The 19,759-nt window shown below is 42.1% G+C and overlaps 1 long non-coding RNA gene across 1 annotated transcript in view; it reads right to left on the reverse strand.

Moving 5' to 3' along the window:
* Window positions 1-5,479: 5,479 nt before the first annotated feature.
* Window positions 5,480-19,759, reverse strand: part of LOC144018070 (uncharacterized) — a 29,969-nt gene continuing 15,689 nt past the window's right edge. Inside the window, exons 3-4 of the long non-coding RNA XR_013283332.1 lie at window positions 7,545-7,741; window positions 5,480-5,945 (exon numbers count right to left, since the gene is read on the reverse strand). This is a non-coding gene — a long non-coding RNA (uncharacterized LOC144018070). The remainder of the gene's footprint in view (window positions 5,946-7,544; window positions 7,742-19,759) is intronic.

Consider the following 19,759-nt stretch of genomic DNA (forward strand, 5'->3'; position numbering starts at 1 on the left):
AATGGACTCAAATGCACCACACCAGTCATACAAAATTCAAAACGACAACAGTTCACACAAAGATGGTCAACGCTGGATCTCGATCTGGTCTAGTAGCACTAAAAACAGATGGACTCAAATACACCTAACAGGTCACAGAGGATCCAAAACACATTACCGTATTTTCCGCACTATACGGCGCACCTAAAAGCCTTCAATTTTTTCTAAAGCTGACCATGCGCCTTATAATCCAGTGCGCCTTATATATGGATCAATATTGAGCCACAACAGGTCTTGCTGTTAAGACGCTATCGGTGACCCTGCACGATCGGTGACGCGCATGCGCAGAAGATCGCGCCGTCTTGGATCGCTAGCTAATACTAATACTTTACCTCAGAGAAAATAATAAAACAGCTGTTTATTCATTTTGGGAGTGAATGGAGTTGTCAGAAAGCTGGTTTGTAATCTATTAATAAAGTTGGACTGACCTATCTGACTGTTTTGTTGACATTCCCTTTAGCGCAGCACCATCTAATGGATAGAAAAGGTTTTAAAATATGTCATTCATTGAGGGTGCGCCTTATAATGCGGTGCGCCTTATAGTGCGGAAAATACTTTACGTTGGTTGTCTGAGAGTTCAGTCAGATTAGTGGCAGTACAATCAGCTGAACTCAAATGTACTGTCACGCCATTCAAAGATTCAAATGAAAGGTCTAAACAAAATGATGGTCTGCTGAGTGTACTGTTAAAAGACAGCTGTAAAGCAGGATGTAGACAAAAACAACATAAAACCAGTAACGTCACAAACAGATGGTCACAAATCCACCACACAGTCTGCTGAGAGTTTTGTCAGGCAAACAACAAAGATGACATGGATGAAATTGAGCTTTGCAGTGTCAATTTGCTTCACAGTCCTTCATTTACAAAAAACAAAGGTCTGTACTATCTCTGGGTCCTATCTATCCAAAGGAAATGCGAGCACAAACGTACAGGAAGTAGATCCAAATATGGTGATGTTGGTGAAGCACCAACATAAGAGGAAGCATTCAAATACATTCGTCAATTTTGTTTCGTTTAATAGTCTTTGTGCCAAAGTGTTTTATCAAGCTGAAGAGGAGCCGAGCATGAAGGCCAATAAGAAAGCTGAAAAGCGCATATATTTGCATTGCTCGTATACATTTCAACAGGGAGCTCATGATACATCCCCGCTGCCGCATACAAAACGACAATCAGAGCAAAGTTTTCCCCGACCGGCTCCCAATTGAGCCTCAAGTGTGTTATTAGCGGTGCTTACTTGCTGACTCCGTCAAACATGCTGATTCCGTCTTAATGGACGCATTTGATGACGCCAGTGCGGGTGGAACTTTTCAACTTGAGTCATTTGTAAATTTATCTACTGATGACATAGAAGAAAAGTTATTTTTTGCCCTTTCTTTGACTTATATGCCCTTGAAAAACGGTTCCTGACAGCAGAACTCATTAAAGGTATGTTTGGCAACTTTTGGCAATAGTCTTTTATCAATAGTCACTACTCAACTCAACTTTATTTATAAAGCACTTTAAAGGTCCCCTCATATGAAATGTTCACTTGTTGGGGTTTTTTGGTCATAAATAGGCCTTACTATAGCCTGACAAAGTCCCCAAGTTGTAAGATAAACGATCTATGTTTCCCCTTTCTATGGCCGTTTGTATCAAAGTAGGTCAAATAGCACTTTCAAATGGGCTGTTTTAGCAGGTCGGTGTTACACGTCACTAACCCCACCTTTTTTGGTTTTACACATCACTAGCTTAGCGGGAACTCCACCCTCACAATTTTCAACCCCTCCCGCTGCCGGAGATTTCCAACCCACGAACAAACAGCAGCAGCAGCAGCAGGACAGCATGGCAGCTAAACAACCCCATAGGAACTGCTCTGAACCGGATTGTACAGAGGACAACAAACACATTTTTCTTCTGCTACAGAAAGTCTTGTGGTTTGGACTATATTTATGTATTAAATATGCCCAAGCAACTCCCAAAACGTGTTAGTTCCCGCGAGTGGGGTGGGCGATTTCGCGGTCCTGTATCTGTGGCCCAGATGGTCGTGAAGGGCCGGCACCGACGCCGATGGAAAGCCGAGGTCGACCCGGTTCCGGGGATGTGTTAATTTTTTTAATTTTCCCCGTAGGACTTATGCTTCGACCAGTACAGGGGTGTCAATCCCAGTAGCTATACCCGGAAAATGTGCATCGTGAGGAGGGTTAGCAGCCATGACAGTTTGTGCCAAACATTTTACTGACGACTGCTTCAGGAATTTGGGAGAATACAAACGTGGATTAGCAGAACATCTTTCACTTACCCTGTGATCGGTACCAACTGTTGAAAGTAAAGCATGCAAAAGTATCGCCAATATTCCTTCAGGTGCACACGTGAAGAGTGTTTGTAAACTGGAGCACAAGGAAAAAGATGAGACTTGGCCACGCCCAATTCATTTTGTAGTTAAAAACACACGGAAGTCTAGCGAGCCTTGGCCACGCCCACCAAAATCCGCTCTTTTGAAGCTCGGCTAACAGTAGACCTTCCTAGTGGAGACTGCAACTCTACAGCAAGGTACAATTTTGTGAACATTTCTTTTGATACAGTATTGGGGCGTCCAGAGGATGATGGGTGTCATTGCGGCAAAGCTCATATCAGGTGATCTTTAAAACAAGTATTGCTGTATACAAAGTTCTGTACATGGAACAGAATTCGGTCATGCAGTAAAGAATAAGAATAAAACAAGAACAAAACACACATTTTAAGTGAGTATACAAGTTTACATCAATAAATTAATAACAAGAAGTAGGTGATGAGGATTTTACTCAGATCAGAATTGGCGCAGTCATTGGGATAGAAGACATTACGTCAACAAACTCCCATTCAAGTGAACAATGGCAGCTGTTGTTTACGCACCGGATACGTCATCATGATCACATGACCAGGATAATGGCGTTGCGCACGGTATGTTCTTATTTTGATACTTAATTGGTTTAAAAGAAAATTCAGGGAATAAGATGCCAGAAATATTTGCGCTTTTATTCTTTATACACAATGCCTAATGCAATACTGGGGAAATTAGTTATTAATGAGTCTTAACCCAAAACATTAATCTCTCAAATTGTCTTTGTGGAAGTATTGGCATGAATGGAGGTGCCATTAATCGGTTCCAGCCTTCCCCCCCAATTTTTTTTTTTTTTTTAAACCATTATTATTATTTTTTATTTTATTTACTTGTGCAGTTTCACAGTTTCACTTGATGGCATTTTGAGTGTCTCACTGATCTCAATGTCCTCTTGAATAAAGTGTGTCTCTTTTGCAGAAGTAAACGCAGGTAGCCTTAGTTTTATGCCATTGTTTGTTAGGGTTTCATTCCAGCATATTTTTTCAGTTCTGTTTTGCACTATTTCACTCCTCAGCCTCCACTTGGCCCTTTTTTTATGCTCCCCTCAGCCTTTTCATTATTGTCTCCTTAGTAATAGCCACATGCAGGTAAATAGAGGCGACCCACGTTACCCATTCATTGCCATCATCTAGTCATAAACCACACCTTTAAATGTGTCTGTAAAGGTTTTTTTTTGTTTTTTTGTTTTGCCCAAAAAGCCAAGAATGTATGAATAAACCATGAAGAGTCAGCAGAGTTACGGAGCTGACAGAAAACCTTGACCGGTGACGCTTCTCTGGTAAGCTTCAGCAGGATCAACATCCGTACATCACAGTTCTTTCTCACGGCGTTGGATTTTGTCTGTAAATGCCAAACGCGCTTGACGCAAATACTCTGCGTATCCTCCCCCTTGCTTTCCCATCCTACCAACTCGCGACATGGGCTGGCTTACGAGAGCTAAACAGAACCGACGTTTGTCTCACGGTTGATATTGTTGCGAGTGTACAAATAACCATAAAAAAAAATATCTTTCATTTTCATGACATTTTGACACACTGCCACCGTATGTTTCTGCCTCTAGGGTGGGAAGGGAAAAGTACAAAGTTGCAGAGGTCCACGTTTTTTCTTTTGCCTTTGCACAACCGCCTCCGCCGTGATTAAGGCTGTTCTGTGATCCCAGCGATTAGCCGGCAACACTATAGGAGGCCAAACGCTGCGAGATGATGTGTAGGACGTCACTAGGGGTGGGCGGGGGGAGACACTGGTGGGCAGGGGCTCTTATATCGACCTGTTCCCTTTGGATCCTCGTTAATAATATTCAGCGGCTTAACGCCCACATGTTTGGACAATGTGCAGACAGGAAGTACACGGACAAGCGCCCAGGCGAGGCATCAAAACACACTACAACAATAACACACAGCTAGCGTCCAATCAGAAAAGACCATCGCAAATCCTGCTTGCAAGATGTTAAAATGAGGCAGAAGTCGATGTTTGCCCTCTTTTTAATGAGTCTTCTTAAAGCTTGGCATCGTAGAGCCGACCCTGCTATCCCTCTCTGGCTGTCCCTGTGCTCTGACTAACTTATAATGAAGCAATGCATCACAAGCGCTTGTTAGTTCATTTTATGCAGATGTTATTATTGTTGTAAACAACAACATGCTTGTGACAAAGTTTGCCTTCAAATGGCCATTTGGCACTTTGCTAACACCTAATGAAAAAGTGATGCAATTGCTCAATCGCTCATTAACTTGTAGAGTTAGTGTTAGAATGTTGGGTCATTGGTGGATAAGTTTGTCCGATGATGCCTGCTTTATGAATTATCATGTGGTGCGACCAAAAAGAAATAAATTTGGGACTTTTCAGGGTTTTTCCTGGCTCAAATTGAGGCAGAGTGTTATGGATTTTCTGAGGTTGGACCCCGGAATGCAGAGGCAACAAGTAGTAGAAAACGAGTAACAGTTTATTTTGCTGAGGTCTGGCAAAATCCCAAAACAAAAAAATCAGGCGGCAGGCAATCAGGCAGAATCTTGGTGAAGAAGACCGTAACAAAAAAAAACAAAGATCGAGGGCAAAACAGGTTAAAAAGGCTTCATGGTCACGTAAGGCAAAATGCAAACACGCTCTAGCGTGTTACTAACACATGGGATGGAATTCTCTGGCACCAGCCTGGGCTTCTTATTGAGGATGGTTGATGATCTAATTGAGCCCAGGTGTCCTTTCAGCTGCCAGCCACACCCACCTGCCTGACCTGCCAAGAGAAAAAAACAAAACAAAGACCTGCCATGCACAAAACCCAATCATGACACAGAGTTGGTATCACCCTGACTTTGATGGGTGACTACCGATACCAGGTATCGGTATTGGTGCCAATCTTATTTTATGGTATCGGTATTCACGGAAGTGACCGATACCATTATGGGCTGCATCAGGGACTAGAAATTAGAAATTATATGAATCCAAAGTTGCCATTAAATTTTGCAATTTTTCAACTACAATCATTAAAAATTCATCGACTCGTACATGTTAAATTGTAAACATAGTTCAGCGTTGTTGTAAAACACTGTTATGTTTATTGTTTATGCTGTGTTTTTATGACTTTGGCGATGACTGGAGCACGCCACCTCGCAACCAGGAAATGGGCGTGTGCAACGGTTGCCCCATGATCTGTTTCTCCTTCCGTACATAAAAAAAAAGGGGGGGGGGGGGGGGGCTGTTTCTTCTTCTGTTGTTGCTTCAGGTCTTTCGGGTGCACTGCTGTTGATATAGCGCCTCCAAAATGGCGCAATACTGTTAAAATGTGCTCCTGCCGAGCTCAATCAACACAGCTGGAACGCTGTGCTGAGCGATATCAGTAGCTCAGGCTGGAGGTGGCAAGCAAATTAGGTGAAGGTGGCCGCCTCAGAATTGTGTACACAGGAAAAACCCTAGACTTTTATTTTGAAATACATTTAAACACAGTAGTTTTCATCATCCGCAAGACAGTCAAGAACCAGATGTGTACTGTCTCACAGCTATGTAAAAAAAAGTTGCTGGTATGTAGTGGTCATCTGGACATCATGATAACGACCTGAAAAAAAAACATATATTAAATGTGTTCAACAAATATATTTGATTATAATTTTACTTGTGTGGCTAATTAGCTTGTTTTGTTTAGATCCCTAATTGCTAACTTTGATTTAAAGAGTAACTCAGCAGGACTCACTAAGATTTGAGATGGGATAATGTCTAGCTTACCCATGAACCATAACAAGATCACCGCTTATAGAAAATGGACGGCTGGACGGTTTGTCCGTTGTTCTTCCAGCTCGCTGACTCATGTGACAATGAATCAGTCCAGTCCTCATGCTGTTCCCACCACTCGTCCGGCTTCGAAGAGGTATACGTGCCGCCCATCTGTTGTTATTTGAACACCCACTGGCATCGCCGCGCATCCATTACGTTGATTCGCAATTTAGTGCTGCCAAAGCTCTAATACCCCACGTAAACGTTTGCTTTTGCCATTCCCGGGAACAGGTCGGCGTCTCTCTGGGGGGAATGATCAAATTGGTGTGAAACACAAGTCGAGCTAATGGAACATGTGACTTTGACCTAGCTTGACGAGCGTCCCCAGCGGAGAAACTGCAGCGAATCACAATTGACACGCACCCTAATGAGCCCCCCCCGCCCCCCTCCCACAACAACTGCCTCTCTGACAAAACAAAGAGAGGCCTGGAAAAAGAAACTTGTACCCTGAAATGTGCAATACTGGAAAGACTGCAAGGATACACTTAGCCAAACACTTGACATGAAAACACTTGACTAATAGAGTTGTCAGCACAAACAGATGTGCACATGAAGCACTTGTGCATCTTCATTATTGTGCGCTGGGCATAACGAGCTGACAGCCCTTCTCGACGGACAAAGACTTACCTGCTCACGAAACCTCATTATTAGAAAACAATACAAGTCATGTCAAAACAAGATGATATGACAATCATTATAATTAGAACATTTCTTATCTTCTAATCTAGGAATATGAAACAAATTCAAAGAAAGAAGTCGTGTATATATACAAACAGCATATTTATGATTTGGCTTTCGCAAAGTAATGGAGGAGAAGAATAAATAGGATAAAAACAGATTTACAAAGGACATCTGTCTTAATCCAATCCATCTCCATGTCATGCCATAGTTTGGCTTTCATCACTTGCTCGACATAGAATTCTGGTCTATCTTGAACCATAGTGATGAATTCATCTTCTCGATCTTCTGTCCAGAGAGACATTATAATTACGTCCAAATGTGAAGTGTGATAATGTGCAAAGTGAACGAAAACGTTAAGGCTTTCCATCACTTCCTGTTTATCCGCATTCGTCATGGCTAACAGCCAATCAAATGTCACGACGGGCCGGCACAGATTAAACAATGTTTAATCCGTCCAAAACACAACCCAGACGTTCCCCAACAGCTGCGATGTTACAACTGTGATTTTATATATTCATCAGACAACGCATACCGACTTTTAGATGGCCTTTACACGAGTTCATGTGTAATGGTAGTCCCACAAACATTTCCTGTGCTGAGAAAAGTGCAGTCGGGACTTCATGTCACGCCGCATTGTGTGTTTGTGTACCCTTTGACGATACACATCAAAGTCACGGATCATCGCAGTGATTCCAGGACTCACCCACACTTCGGGGCTTGAAGTCTGTGTTGCTGGTTTGCTTTGGCAACTTGTCCGCAGGCATCTTTGTCTTCCTCTTCTTGGCTCATATCAGTGTCATTGTCATCCGTTTCCTTCTTAAAATCACTTTCTCCATTTTGTATGGCAGAAGTCTGAAGCTTGGACCTCTCTCTCTTTGCTGGCATTCTCAAGTCGAGACTCTAATAAGTAAATAAATACATGCACATTAATAATGCACGTTTTTCACTTATAATAGATTACTTGAAGGAAATGGAGGCTGGTGGAATAAGTGTTCATTCTCTCCGGCGCAGCCTATTCTCATACTAAAAAGAAATGCATGTACCATCTCTTTTCAGATGACAATTCAACAAGCATCTGAATTTCTCATCCAATACTGTCTAACTTAGCTGCTTACTATACGAAAAGGAATACTCACAGCCTACATGCAAACCAATGCAACAAGCATCACGTCACACAATCAATAGATTTCTTGTGACGTCACTCGCCTGTGAATACAAACGTGGCTGACATGTTGGTGGTTGACGCATTGATTAGTGTCCGGATGCTTATCGAGTCCATCCATCCATTCATTGTCTTGACTGCTTATTCCTCACAAGGGTCGTGGGGGTGCTGGAGCCTATCTCAGCTAGCTTTGGGCAGTAGGCGGGGTACAACCTGGACTGGTTGCCAGCCAATCGCAGGGCACACAGAGACGGACAACCACCCAAACGCACACCAAGGGACAATTCGGCGTGCCCAATTAACTGCCATGCATGTCTTTGGAAGGTGGGAGGAGACCGGAGTGCCTGAAGAAGACCCACGCAGGCACAGGGAGAACATGCAAACTCCACCCAGGAAGGCCAGAGCCTGGACTTGAACCCGAGTCCTCAGAACTGGGAGGCGGACATGCTAACCACTCGCCACCGTGCCGCCCGCTTATCGAGTCTTTAAAGGGGCTGTCTGCCGGATTCACTCAGGGAAAATGCACTTTTTAAATACAGGATGTACACACTTTAACTTTCTCTCAGTCTACACATCTGTGTTTATGTTAATCTTTGGTGGTGATTTCGTCCTAAACCCCCACCCACCCCAGCCTGTATTTTGACATTTTGTGTTTGTTTTGTAACACAAAAGAAACGTCCCGCTGTTTACAAAACCAACACAAAATGGCAAAATACAGGCTGGGGGGGGCGGTGGGGGTTTATGATGAAATCACCACCAAAGATTAACATAAACACAGATGTTTAGACTAAGAGAAAGTAAAAGTGTGTACATCCTGTATTTAAAAAGTGCATTTTCCTGAGTGAATCCGGTGACTGCGCCTTTAAAATAAATTAATAATAATAATAATAATGTCCTGCGATTGGCTGGCAACCAGTTCAGGGTGTACCCCGCCTACTGCCCGAAGCCAGCTGGGATAGGCTCCAGCACCCCCTGCGACCCTTGTGAGGAGCAAGCAGTTAAGATAATGAATGGATGGATTAATAATGTCACATGATGAAGAAAAATAAACCTTTCAAAACTATGTTATCTGTGATAAAATGCACTTGCTCCATTCACGGATCAGGACTAATAGCAAGTGAACATTTGCCGCATTATATTTAGCATTTGTCCCTCTGTTGACTTTGTGCTGGTGTGTCTCCAAGCGCAATCTCCAATCTGCTGAGCGTCGATGTTATGGCAATGTTTTCTTCATTTGCTTGTATAAAATCCTGCTGACAGAAAACAATTTAAAAAGGGAGAATTACACTGACCGTGTGATTTTATGCACGTCCTGTTCGACGGAATTATACAAAAGACCATTCTGAATGTGATCTGAATGTAAATTCTTATTATTTTGCTCTTGCTTGCAAGACAATTGGTGTGCACGAGCTCCTGAGACGTTATTTCCGACAAAGAGAGAAAGCCAATAATAGGTGTGCTGCGACCCCTTCCAAATAACACACACAACAAAAGTCGTCTATCTGCCTGGTATGCTAACAAGCTTGATGTCTTAGAAAGCAGCAGCAACAGTAACTTTATCTTGTTGTTCTAATTGTTTTTTTTGTTGTTGTTGTTGTTTTTTACTAGAAATACCAAACTATTTTGTCTTAATTATGATAAAGGGGTGCATTAACAGTAGGCCTCATGTTTGTTGCATAGCATTAGCATTTGGAGCTAACAACGAAATAGCATTATTGTACCGAAAATGCAATTGCGTTGTTAATCTCAGAGCAGACACCGGTGCTCCTGCTCCTGTCTGTCTGTCCTGTAATGTGTCTCCGCATTTGGGTCCACGCACCACCGACCGTGACAGCAACGGATTTTTGACCACAAACGGTGCAGTCACACATGAAGACAAACAATATACTCACACGCATATAATGACTACTATTAATGCAGCCTATGGGTAAGGTTATTATAGTTAAAGAAAACTAACAAGAAATCTACAACTAAAATTGAAAAAAAAAAATAACATTATAGATGAGCATTCTAGGTTAATTTTAAAAGTATTATTTTGGTATTGCTGTACGTTCGTACAGAAAAATGAAGGACAGTTAGAGAATTGTGCTTAATGACTTTTTTTATTTTTTTATTTTGCGATCGACAAATATTTCATGAAGTAAAAAAAAAAAAACTAACAAAAAGTCAACCAAAGTGAAAAATAAAAGCCTAAACTAATAAAACTTGTTCTAAAAATGAATTGACAGTAACTGAATTGAAAAAAAAGTCAAAGCGCAACAAAACAATTTTGAAAACCGCCACTTTCACATTCAAATGGATATGCAGACAACCGCAATGCTTTATTATGCTTTATTCAAAAGTTAGACACCTTTTTTTTTCGTGAGTCAGTAGTTTCTATTTCTGACAAGAAAGTGAGCACATGAAACGTTTTGTGACCACCTGCTGACATCCCTTGAGTGCGAACGTGTATTTCCATACCATTCTCCTCTTTCTTCCTTGCTTGCAGCAATGTGACCTCCCAATATGATCGCGCGCGTCCTCCTTTTTCCCCCCAAAGTAGTGTTTGCACCCTTAGATGGTGTCCTCCATTGACAAAGACTCTCTTTGTTCCTAGCACAGGTTTGAACCCAAACTCTCCGTGTGCTGTTTTGACACTCTTGTCACTCACGCTTTACTGGGCTATGACTTTTTTTTTTTTTTTTTCAAGGGGAGTTGGAGCTCCGCGGGAATAGGATGTGTCACCAGGTTTGACGACGCCTCGCCGTCTCCGAGGACACCGAGCATCTGACATGTGCGTTCGATGTCGTCTGATGAGTTTTAATTAGGACTGAAACCTTGTGGAACGTTTATGACTCAACGCAATGCAGGGGTGTCAAATACCAAACCTGGCCTCTCAGGGGGTTCAATCCAGCCAATTAACATTAACTGCAATTTTTCAATGCAAGTGTCTGTTACTTAATTGGTCTACTGGAGGTCGAACTGATGACCACTTAGTTTTTTTCCCCCACTTTGTTTTACCATGTAAGGCAAAATAACAGTTATTCATTTACAACTATTCTGACTTTTTTCAATTGATTTGGTACGTTACTCAGATCAAAATTGAAATTCACAACCAATTTTTAACTCATTATGCACATCAAAAAAAAAAGAAAAAGTTTTTTTTTAATAACTTGCAAAGGGTTTGTTATATTCATGTAAATCAGGGGTGTCAAACATAAGGCCCGCGGCCCGGATCAGGCCCGCAAAGGGGTTTAATCCGGCCCGTGAGATGATTTTGTAAAGTAAAAAAAAATATAAAAAATTGTAATGTCGGAGTAATTAATCAGTCAGCCACAATTAAAATATCTAAAATTTGTAACTTCACAAGCAGTTCTCAGATGAACAATGCAACTTGTACGGGGGAATCGTCCTGGATGTCATTATTTTACACACAACTTAAAATTAAGGATTAGCGTCCTTATAACGTCATTAACTGTGCCACGCAATGCATTCTGGGAACAACATATATATATATATATATATATATATATATATATATATATATATATATATATATATATATATATATATATATATATGTGCAAAACGGGTAGAATTAACACATCCAGGACTCAGTGTTGCCGCGTACCATTTGAAATTTGAAATTGCTGCACCTAGGAGCCTCCACCCACCACATACAGAGGCGAGACTGTGTACAGAAGGAAAAGCAGACAGAAGCTCCCTTGGTTTATCCTTAGCCCACATTCATCTGGGTCACATTTCACAAATGTTATAAAAGTCACCTTTTCGGGGATTGGTGTAGATTCTTGACAAGTTGCTATCTATTCGGAGAGCTTCAAAGATTTATCAATTGTCTGCATGTATCTACGTTTGTTAAATTGATTGACAGATTCAGTTGACCGTGTTGAATGCCGCATAGCTTTATCCACATCACACGTTGATTTTTGAAAAAAGGTGTGCATGTCTGCATTGCTTTGACCAGAGGTTTCATTCATGTGCAATAGTTGCGATGTTTGATAGATTTGAGTGATGATGTAAACAGTCACATACATTTAGCCAGGGCCCACATTATTCAAGTTTAGGTAGTGTTAAATAAATGACTGAGCGGGACGAACGCATAGCTTTATCCAGAGCTCTTGTTTGTTTGGGTCAGTTCTGATTTTTGACAGATTCACTTGACTAAACAGGTAGCTACATAGCTTCAATCAGAGCCTACATTATTCTGGATCTGTTGTCTCAACTGACTTTTACTATATAAACCACCAAAACTGGATTAACTTGTTTTTGCACTAACATGACAATTATGCTAAAATGTTATGTTATGTTGCTCGTCTCTGTGTGCCCTGCGATTGGCTGGCAACCAGTCCAGGGTGTACCCCGCCTACTGCCCAAAGCCAGCTGAGATAGGCTCCAGCAACCCTTGTGAGGAATAAGCGGACAAGGAAAAAAATAATATATATATATATATATATATATATATATATGGGGTGTTAAAAAATCGATTCGGCAATATATCGCGATATTACATTGCGCAATTCTCGAATCGATTCAATAGGCGGCCAAATCGATTTTTAAACATCCATATTTGATGGAAAAATATTCACCAAAACGTCTTAATGTTCACACCTTAAGCATGGAAGAATGTTATATTAATGGAACATTAAATATTTTATTCCAAAGCTGTTCAAACATGAAACAGATTACAACCTACATAAGACTGAAGTTTCAGGTAAATAAATACGTTTTCATACAAATCTTACACTGTACAAGTTTATTGATTAGTATTTTCTAAATTTGAATTTAAAAAAAAAAATCGCAACAAACGACTTCTGAATTCGTATCGGGATTAATCGGTATCAAATCGAATCGTGACCTATGAATCGTGATCCGAATCGAATCGTCAGGTACTAGGCAATTCACACCCCTAATATATATATATATATATATATATATATATATATATATATATATATATATATATATATATCTCAGAGGAAACTGCTGAATACAGTTACCAATGGGAAATAACATAATTGCTGATGGCAGATTTTTGATCGTGCAACTTGTTCAGTTGTACGAGGCTTTTCCACCCTCGCTGTGATGGAACAAGCAGTGCTCAGACTGTAATGAGGTGCAGGTATTCTCCACCTTGATGTCTCTGCTTTTATTTCCTCTTAGCGTGACGCTTAATATAGACTTGACTCCTTTATTTTCCCCATGCCTTTTGAAGGCATACTTCTATACTACTGCCAGTAGCCTTTGTTATCGTTTAGCCGTGCGAACTTGCAACCATTCTGCATTCGATGAAAGTCAGACGATGGAGCTCAGTATTACTCCAAAGGCGGAAAATTGTAGAATTGTCAACCCTCCATAATTCATTGCACACCACTGGTATAATGTCTCTGCAGGATTGGGCTAATACTACCAGAAACCAGAAAATTGCCAGATCCTTTTTCTCTTCTCATTCTGTCTTAGTGGTGGTAAAATCGTATTATTTTTCCAGCTTCTAGCAATATGGGATGAGACTAATGATGTCTGTCATTAATGACACACCAGATAACAGATGTCGTTCACAGGAATGTAATCTTTTTCCTGCTCTGGAACTCTTGCTCTAATACGACCTGTGAAGGCAGAAGATTGCCAAGTCTACTGACGTCCCCCCATTCTATGTCTTTGACGATTATATAGAACAGCAACACAGTATCAAGCAAATACAATATCTTGTCGGATGCAGCTCTAATATTAACTCAAAAGGCAGAACATAGGTCGACGTTTTCCCCTTCCATTTTACGTCATTGCCGTTCATAAGAGCACATAAAAAAAAAAGAAGAAGAAGAAGAAGGTAAAAAAAAAAGGTCAAGGATTCTTTTTCTGTCATAAAAATGTCTTTTCCACCATCTTGTGTCAGTGGTGGTAAAATGATATTCTCTTACAAGGGGATGTCTCAGCTTTTAACCAATGTGGCATTGGACTAATGATGTCACGAAAGACCCAATGGCCAACAGATGCGCTTCACAGGAGCTTAACCTCTTTCCTGTAGGCCGCAGTGCAAATAAATCATCGTATCTGATCAATGCTACACCTTCATCCATCAGCGTGAACGCTCCCATGCACGGGCGGTCATTAGAGCCATTTCCTGTGTGGCTGTTAGCTCCAGCTGACTAAAGACTGGAAATGCTTTAATAAAATCATTTTGCTGCCGCGTGCTCACTTGCGCGCCGTCTCCACATGTGGCCCGGCGATATGGAGGTACAAATGGAACGCCTTCCTTCCGTCTGATTCATCCGTCTGACAAACTTATGGATCACATCAAGAGAACTGGGCTATGAGGGGCACCATCTGATGCTTATTTTTAGATGAAAAGGGGAGCCGGTGGGGCGGGGGAACCCTCATAAACGCGCTGCACCAATGCCAACAATCAGCAGTCCTGTTTTTCCTCCGCGTTTGGCTGCCTCCTGCGAGGATCTGTTTGTCAACTCACTAGGGAGAGGCGATATCGACTCTGATCTTTCCTTCCGAGTGATGGAACAGCGGCGTTGCGGGGAGGCTTGAATGTTCCCGCTCCAGCACCAGCGACAAATGTGCTCTTTGATAAGAACCAGCAGCGCTAAAGCGGCAACATCTGGAAACAGCTGTCGGCATCATGCAGCGGCTCTCTCAATGGGAGTGGAGTACTCTACTGGGTACCTGTATGACAATCTACTACCTTTGAAGACCGAAAACAGAAACCAAAGCATTAAGAATTACAGTGAAGGCTCTGGAAAAAAAAAATTAGAAAAAGGGTTTAGGTTCTGATACTACCTTCGAAGACAGGAACAAATGGTGAGGGTTAGGCCTCTCACACTACTTCTGTACATGGAAACAAATCATTAATATAAGGTCCAGATTCTACTACATTATCCCATGATAGAAACATTAAAGTATTAAAGTTTTGATGCTGCCTTTGAAAGTGAAAACAAATTGTTATGATGCTACTAAAGGTGGGAAGCAAAAGGTTAAGACCTCGTTAAACTTTTGTGTCAGGCTACGACGGAGGCGGAGAGTTAGCTCATCACCATGGTTTTATCTTTGTATTTTTTTATTTTTTTTTTATCTTTGTATTTTTCAAATTTAACTGTAATTGTCCTGGGTCTGGTCCTCCCAGTTTCCCGTTTGCCAGTCCGATACACACGCTCCAATTCTATCTTCTCCTGAAATTGTAATTTATCTCTGAATAGTTTCATTACTTTATCTTCGGTGTCAGTCCATGTTTCTCCTGGTGATTCTTCAATTCCATCAATAATCAGATTGTTTCTTTTACACTGTCCTTCTAAATATTCCATTTTATCATTTAAAATAATTAAACTGTCACATATTTTGTACATTTCAGTTTGCATGGTTTTACCGTTTTCAATGTGATTAATTTGAGTTGTTTTAAGATCATCCACCTCCTTTTGCGTATATTGCAGACCCCTTCACTTCTTGTAGTTCTCTGGTGATATTGTCAATGCGTGCATTAGTTGAATCCAGTATTATTTTAACGAATCCTTTAAATTGTTCCTGTTGTTGATTTAGGAGTGTATTGAAAAGTTTGTTTTGTTGTTGTAGCATTTTGTTTACCTGTGTGAGCGTTAAGTAGTCCTCCTCCGGTTTTGAGTCCTGTTTCTGTTTTGGTGGCATGTTGTTGTCCAAAGTATCCTGAGATTGAGGGTTCCCCCTCCTTCTCTTCCCCCTCGCCGTACTGCAGTCACGTGTAAATGGCGAAAAACAACGATGCAGGCAAGCCCGGTGAGCAAAACAGGCAAGCCCGCCGAGTAGCAGCAACTGAGAGACGATCAGGCAAGTCCGGTGCGCAACGACGACGGCGGAACTGGGCAGGCCCGGCGTTGAGTAGCTGCGGCGGTCGATTCACCAGGCAAGCCCCGGTGCGTAGCGATGATGGCAGAGCTGGTCAGGCGCCGCGTCGAGAAGCAGAGACTGTCAATCCAGCTGACGAGCCCGGTAGGCAGCTGCAACCAGAGACCCCGGCCCGCCGAAACGGCAGCGACGGCGAAACAGGCTGGCGACAGCGGAACTGGTGGAACAGGCCCCTGAGCAGCGGCAACGGTTTATCGCCAATTTGCAACGGTGTCGGCTGTAATCTCACCAAAACGTAAAAGCCCCGTGCTTAGCGAACCAGTTTATTCCCCCCCCCTCTTGTCACACACACATATCCACAGGTACAATCGTGGTCTCCCGGGCGGGAAGAGGATTTGCGCCACCCAGGAAAAAAAATGCTTAGTGTGCCATTGAACGGACCAATCACGAGTGATGTTACGACCCGCCATCTTCGGCTTCCAAATATTTGAAATATGTGTCCAGCATCCAGCCACGAGCAACGCAGTACTTGTCTGTAATGACTGACATGATCATGTAGGGTTGCCAACTGTGCCGTTTTAGCCGGGACGCCCCGTATTTTGGGCTAAATTGTTATGGAACATCAAAAGTCCCGTAAAAGAAATCTCAGTTCTTACACTAAATGCAGCAAACAGCATCTTCAGCACTGCTGCTCTCGTAGGTTGACAAGTGACAAGGAAGTTGCTCATAGCTAATAAAATGAGTCGCTGGGTGTGACATTATATGTGAAGATCTTGCAAGGTAGAGAAGCAACTAAAAAAAAAAAAGTGGGAGAGGTGCTTCCTGGTTTCGTCACAGCTTCATGTTGCCTACACTCTAAATGCCGATCTTAATACATCGGCTGCGAACATATCAGCGGGAGCAATATAAGATGTATTCTCATACTATTTATGAACAAATACTGCGAGAATTTAGCTTGCTGGCAAGTTTCACAATCAGTGCTTAACACCGCAAACTGCACTCTACAGGTCCTAGATCAGCTAAAACGGCAATGTCACTAAGCACGGCACCTGTCAGCCAACACAGGCATCAGGCATAATCACGTGCATTTGTTGTAGTGGTTTATACTGCGCAAGTGGCTAGAAAATAATAATAATAATAATAATGTGTAGTGTTGTCCGCAAGAGCAAACACAGAAGTATAAACCAAGCTTTCGGGCAGTGGAGGGCAAACCTGGTCCTCGAGGGCTGGAGTCCTGCAGGTTTTAGATGTTTCCCTCCTCCAACACACCCAATTCTAATTTTCAGGATCCTTACCAGGCTTCTGTAGTGCTTGCTGATGTCCTGATGTTTCCAGCTTTGTGAATAGTATATGCACCCTGACCCTTTGTTTCTGGCTTTTGAGAAAGTATAGAAACCGTAAAAATAAAGGCTCAGGGTTCTGATGCTAGCTCAGAAAGTTTTCACAGTTTCCCATTTGTTTTGAAGTGGAAAACCTGACCATCCCAAAGCAGAGCTGAGTTGAATCGACCTGGCAGCTTGCGGTTCACAGCATTAGCAATCCACCAGGGACTGAGTGCTGCCTTCAATGGCACAAAGTAGTATGACTAGACAGTGCTGCAAATTACACATTGCCAACAATGACACGTCTGCCTTGATTCCCATTCTTTTTGAATCTAGCAAAACATTGGAGATCATTTTGCACTCTCAGCGTGCTCAGCGTACTTCCCTGGTAAAATCTTATATTCATCATCACGGACAAAATGTAGAAATCGAAACGTCCCTCCGTCTCGATAACCAAAGATAACGTGCTTTAAGTAAACCTCAGATTCCCAAATCAATCTGAATTAAAGTATTTGATTACCAGTTTCCTAGCAACCCAAAGACCACGGCCATCTGTTGCTTGTGCAGACAGACGAACCGGCACTGGCATAGCCAGCAGGGAGGAATTCCACCACACTTTCAATTTTTCAAACTCTTTTTATTTATTTATTTTTTATTTTTTTTTACTTAGAGCAGGCAAAAGATTGATGGAATTTGCGTCTACAAAGCAACCACACTAAAAGTGTTTTCCAGAGTGCATTCTGTTCAATAATTCACCGTTGGACCGTAGGAAAAAATGTAATATTCATATAGACAAAATGTCCCACTCTATTCCATCCGGGCCCTCGCAGGGATGCTGGGAAGATGCTCGCTCGGCACGTCGGCCACAGATACGCTTGGACCGAGTATCTTAGCGCGGCGTCAACACCTGTGGGAAGGCCGCCGAGCGTGTCAGGTGCCGGCTCGTTTGTCAATAGTGCCTGCTCCCCCCTCCCGCACTCGCTGGGCAATGGAGGATGGCGATGATATAGTGTTGCTTTTTGTTTTGTTTTGTTTTTTTTCTTTTTTTTAAGAGCTCAGAATTGTTCATTCGGTAGTCTTGCCGATTCAACGTCTTGTCATCATTGCTCTTTTTTTTTTTTTTTTTTTTTTTTTTGTGTATGTGTGCGTGCGTTTGCGTGCGTGCGTGCGTTTGCGTGTGTGCGTTTGCGTGCGTGTGCGTGCGTGCAAATACGTATAAATTTATACTCATTCATTCACCTAAAACCTTATAAATATCCCATTACCCTTCGCCTTAACCAGGTATAGTGTTGCTTTTTGAATGTTAACAAGCCAACGGATGAGGAAAAATGCACTCACAATGTGCTTTATGTCTCGCCCTTGATTTCCAACGCTATTCTAACATGAAACCTCCTGGTGCTAATAGACTGTTCGTATTGTACAAGATGTCATGAAGCTGAAGGGAATGCATAAAAACACAGATCCGCAAAATCTCCATGTTCTCCTGCATGTCCTCAAAGTGTCTGGCTAAATAACGAACCAACAAATGTTTTCTACCCTGCCCATGATTTAGAAGAAAGTCTGGGTGAAGATCCTATCAGGCGCTGTCATCAGAAATACGCACATCCTACACAGGTGCTAAGTTGCCGCCAGGGCTGGACTGGCAATCTGGTTTACAGGGCAGATGCCCGGTGGGCCCGCCTCTTTTTGGAACAATGCAGTGATTTTCATGATTATTTTCCTACATTTTACCACAAGAGACTGGCCCACAATTTAGAAGGACCAGTCCATTAATCCATTTCAAAGATAGATAGCAAACTGAAACATCATCAATAAATATCAGTGGCAGAACTACATGTTAGGCAAGAGCCGACCGAAGTCAAAACGATTTTTTTTGTGCCAGGTTGTCGCTGATCATGTCACAGCCAAAAGGTAAGCAGAACTGCTTTGATTTAGCTATTGGTGTTAGCTTCTAATAAGCAGCACTTGATTGTCTGGTGAAGTTGTCAAAACCTTTTTTACTAAGAGCACAGTGGCCCCTAAGAGAAAATAGAAAATGGTGTCACACACATTGCACATTTCCTTTCATTTTCACTGTGTTGTTGATTAATGGACTGAAGTGAAATCTCTAGTCTGTAGTCTTGCACGATTATATGAAAAATGTACTTGCGCTGTCTCAAATTTTAAGGGCAAAATGCCACCATTTATGGGCAGTCTGGACCCCAGCAGGGTGTGGGCAAGCAAAGCCAGACTCAGAGGCATAAATATCGCTGGTGCGACGGCATCGAGGCCCAGACAGAAGGAAGGGGGGGCGGGGAGAGAAGAAAAAGAATATCTCTGGGTGGGTCAGGCACACTGTGGTATGGGAGGTGGAAATGATGCGAGTTGGAGGGGAATGGAGACAGCTAGTGGATGTGCCACATTGTCGTCATCATGCTTTACAAACTTAAAAAAAAAAAAAGGGGCGCACAAAAAAGAAAAGACAAAAAAAAAAAAAAAGACTAAGTTAAAGGTGCTGTGCAACGTTTTTCCATTGCTGTTTGTAAACACAACATTCAGAAATGACGCTGGAGGAAGCCGAGGGCTGCAGCCAACCAAGAATGAGCGTGAAACCAGCCCACCAATCAGGAGCGGGAG

The sequence above is a fragment of the Festucalex cinctus genome, chromosome 1 (assembly GCF_051991245.1).
Source record: "Festucalex cinctus isolate MCC-2025b chromosome 1, RoL_Fcin_1.0, whole genome shotgun sequence".
NCBI lineage: Eukaryota > Metazoa > Chordata > Actinopteri > Syngnathiformes > Syngnathidae > Festucalex > Festucalex cinctus.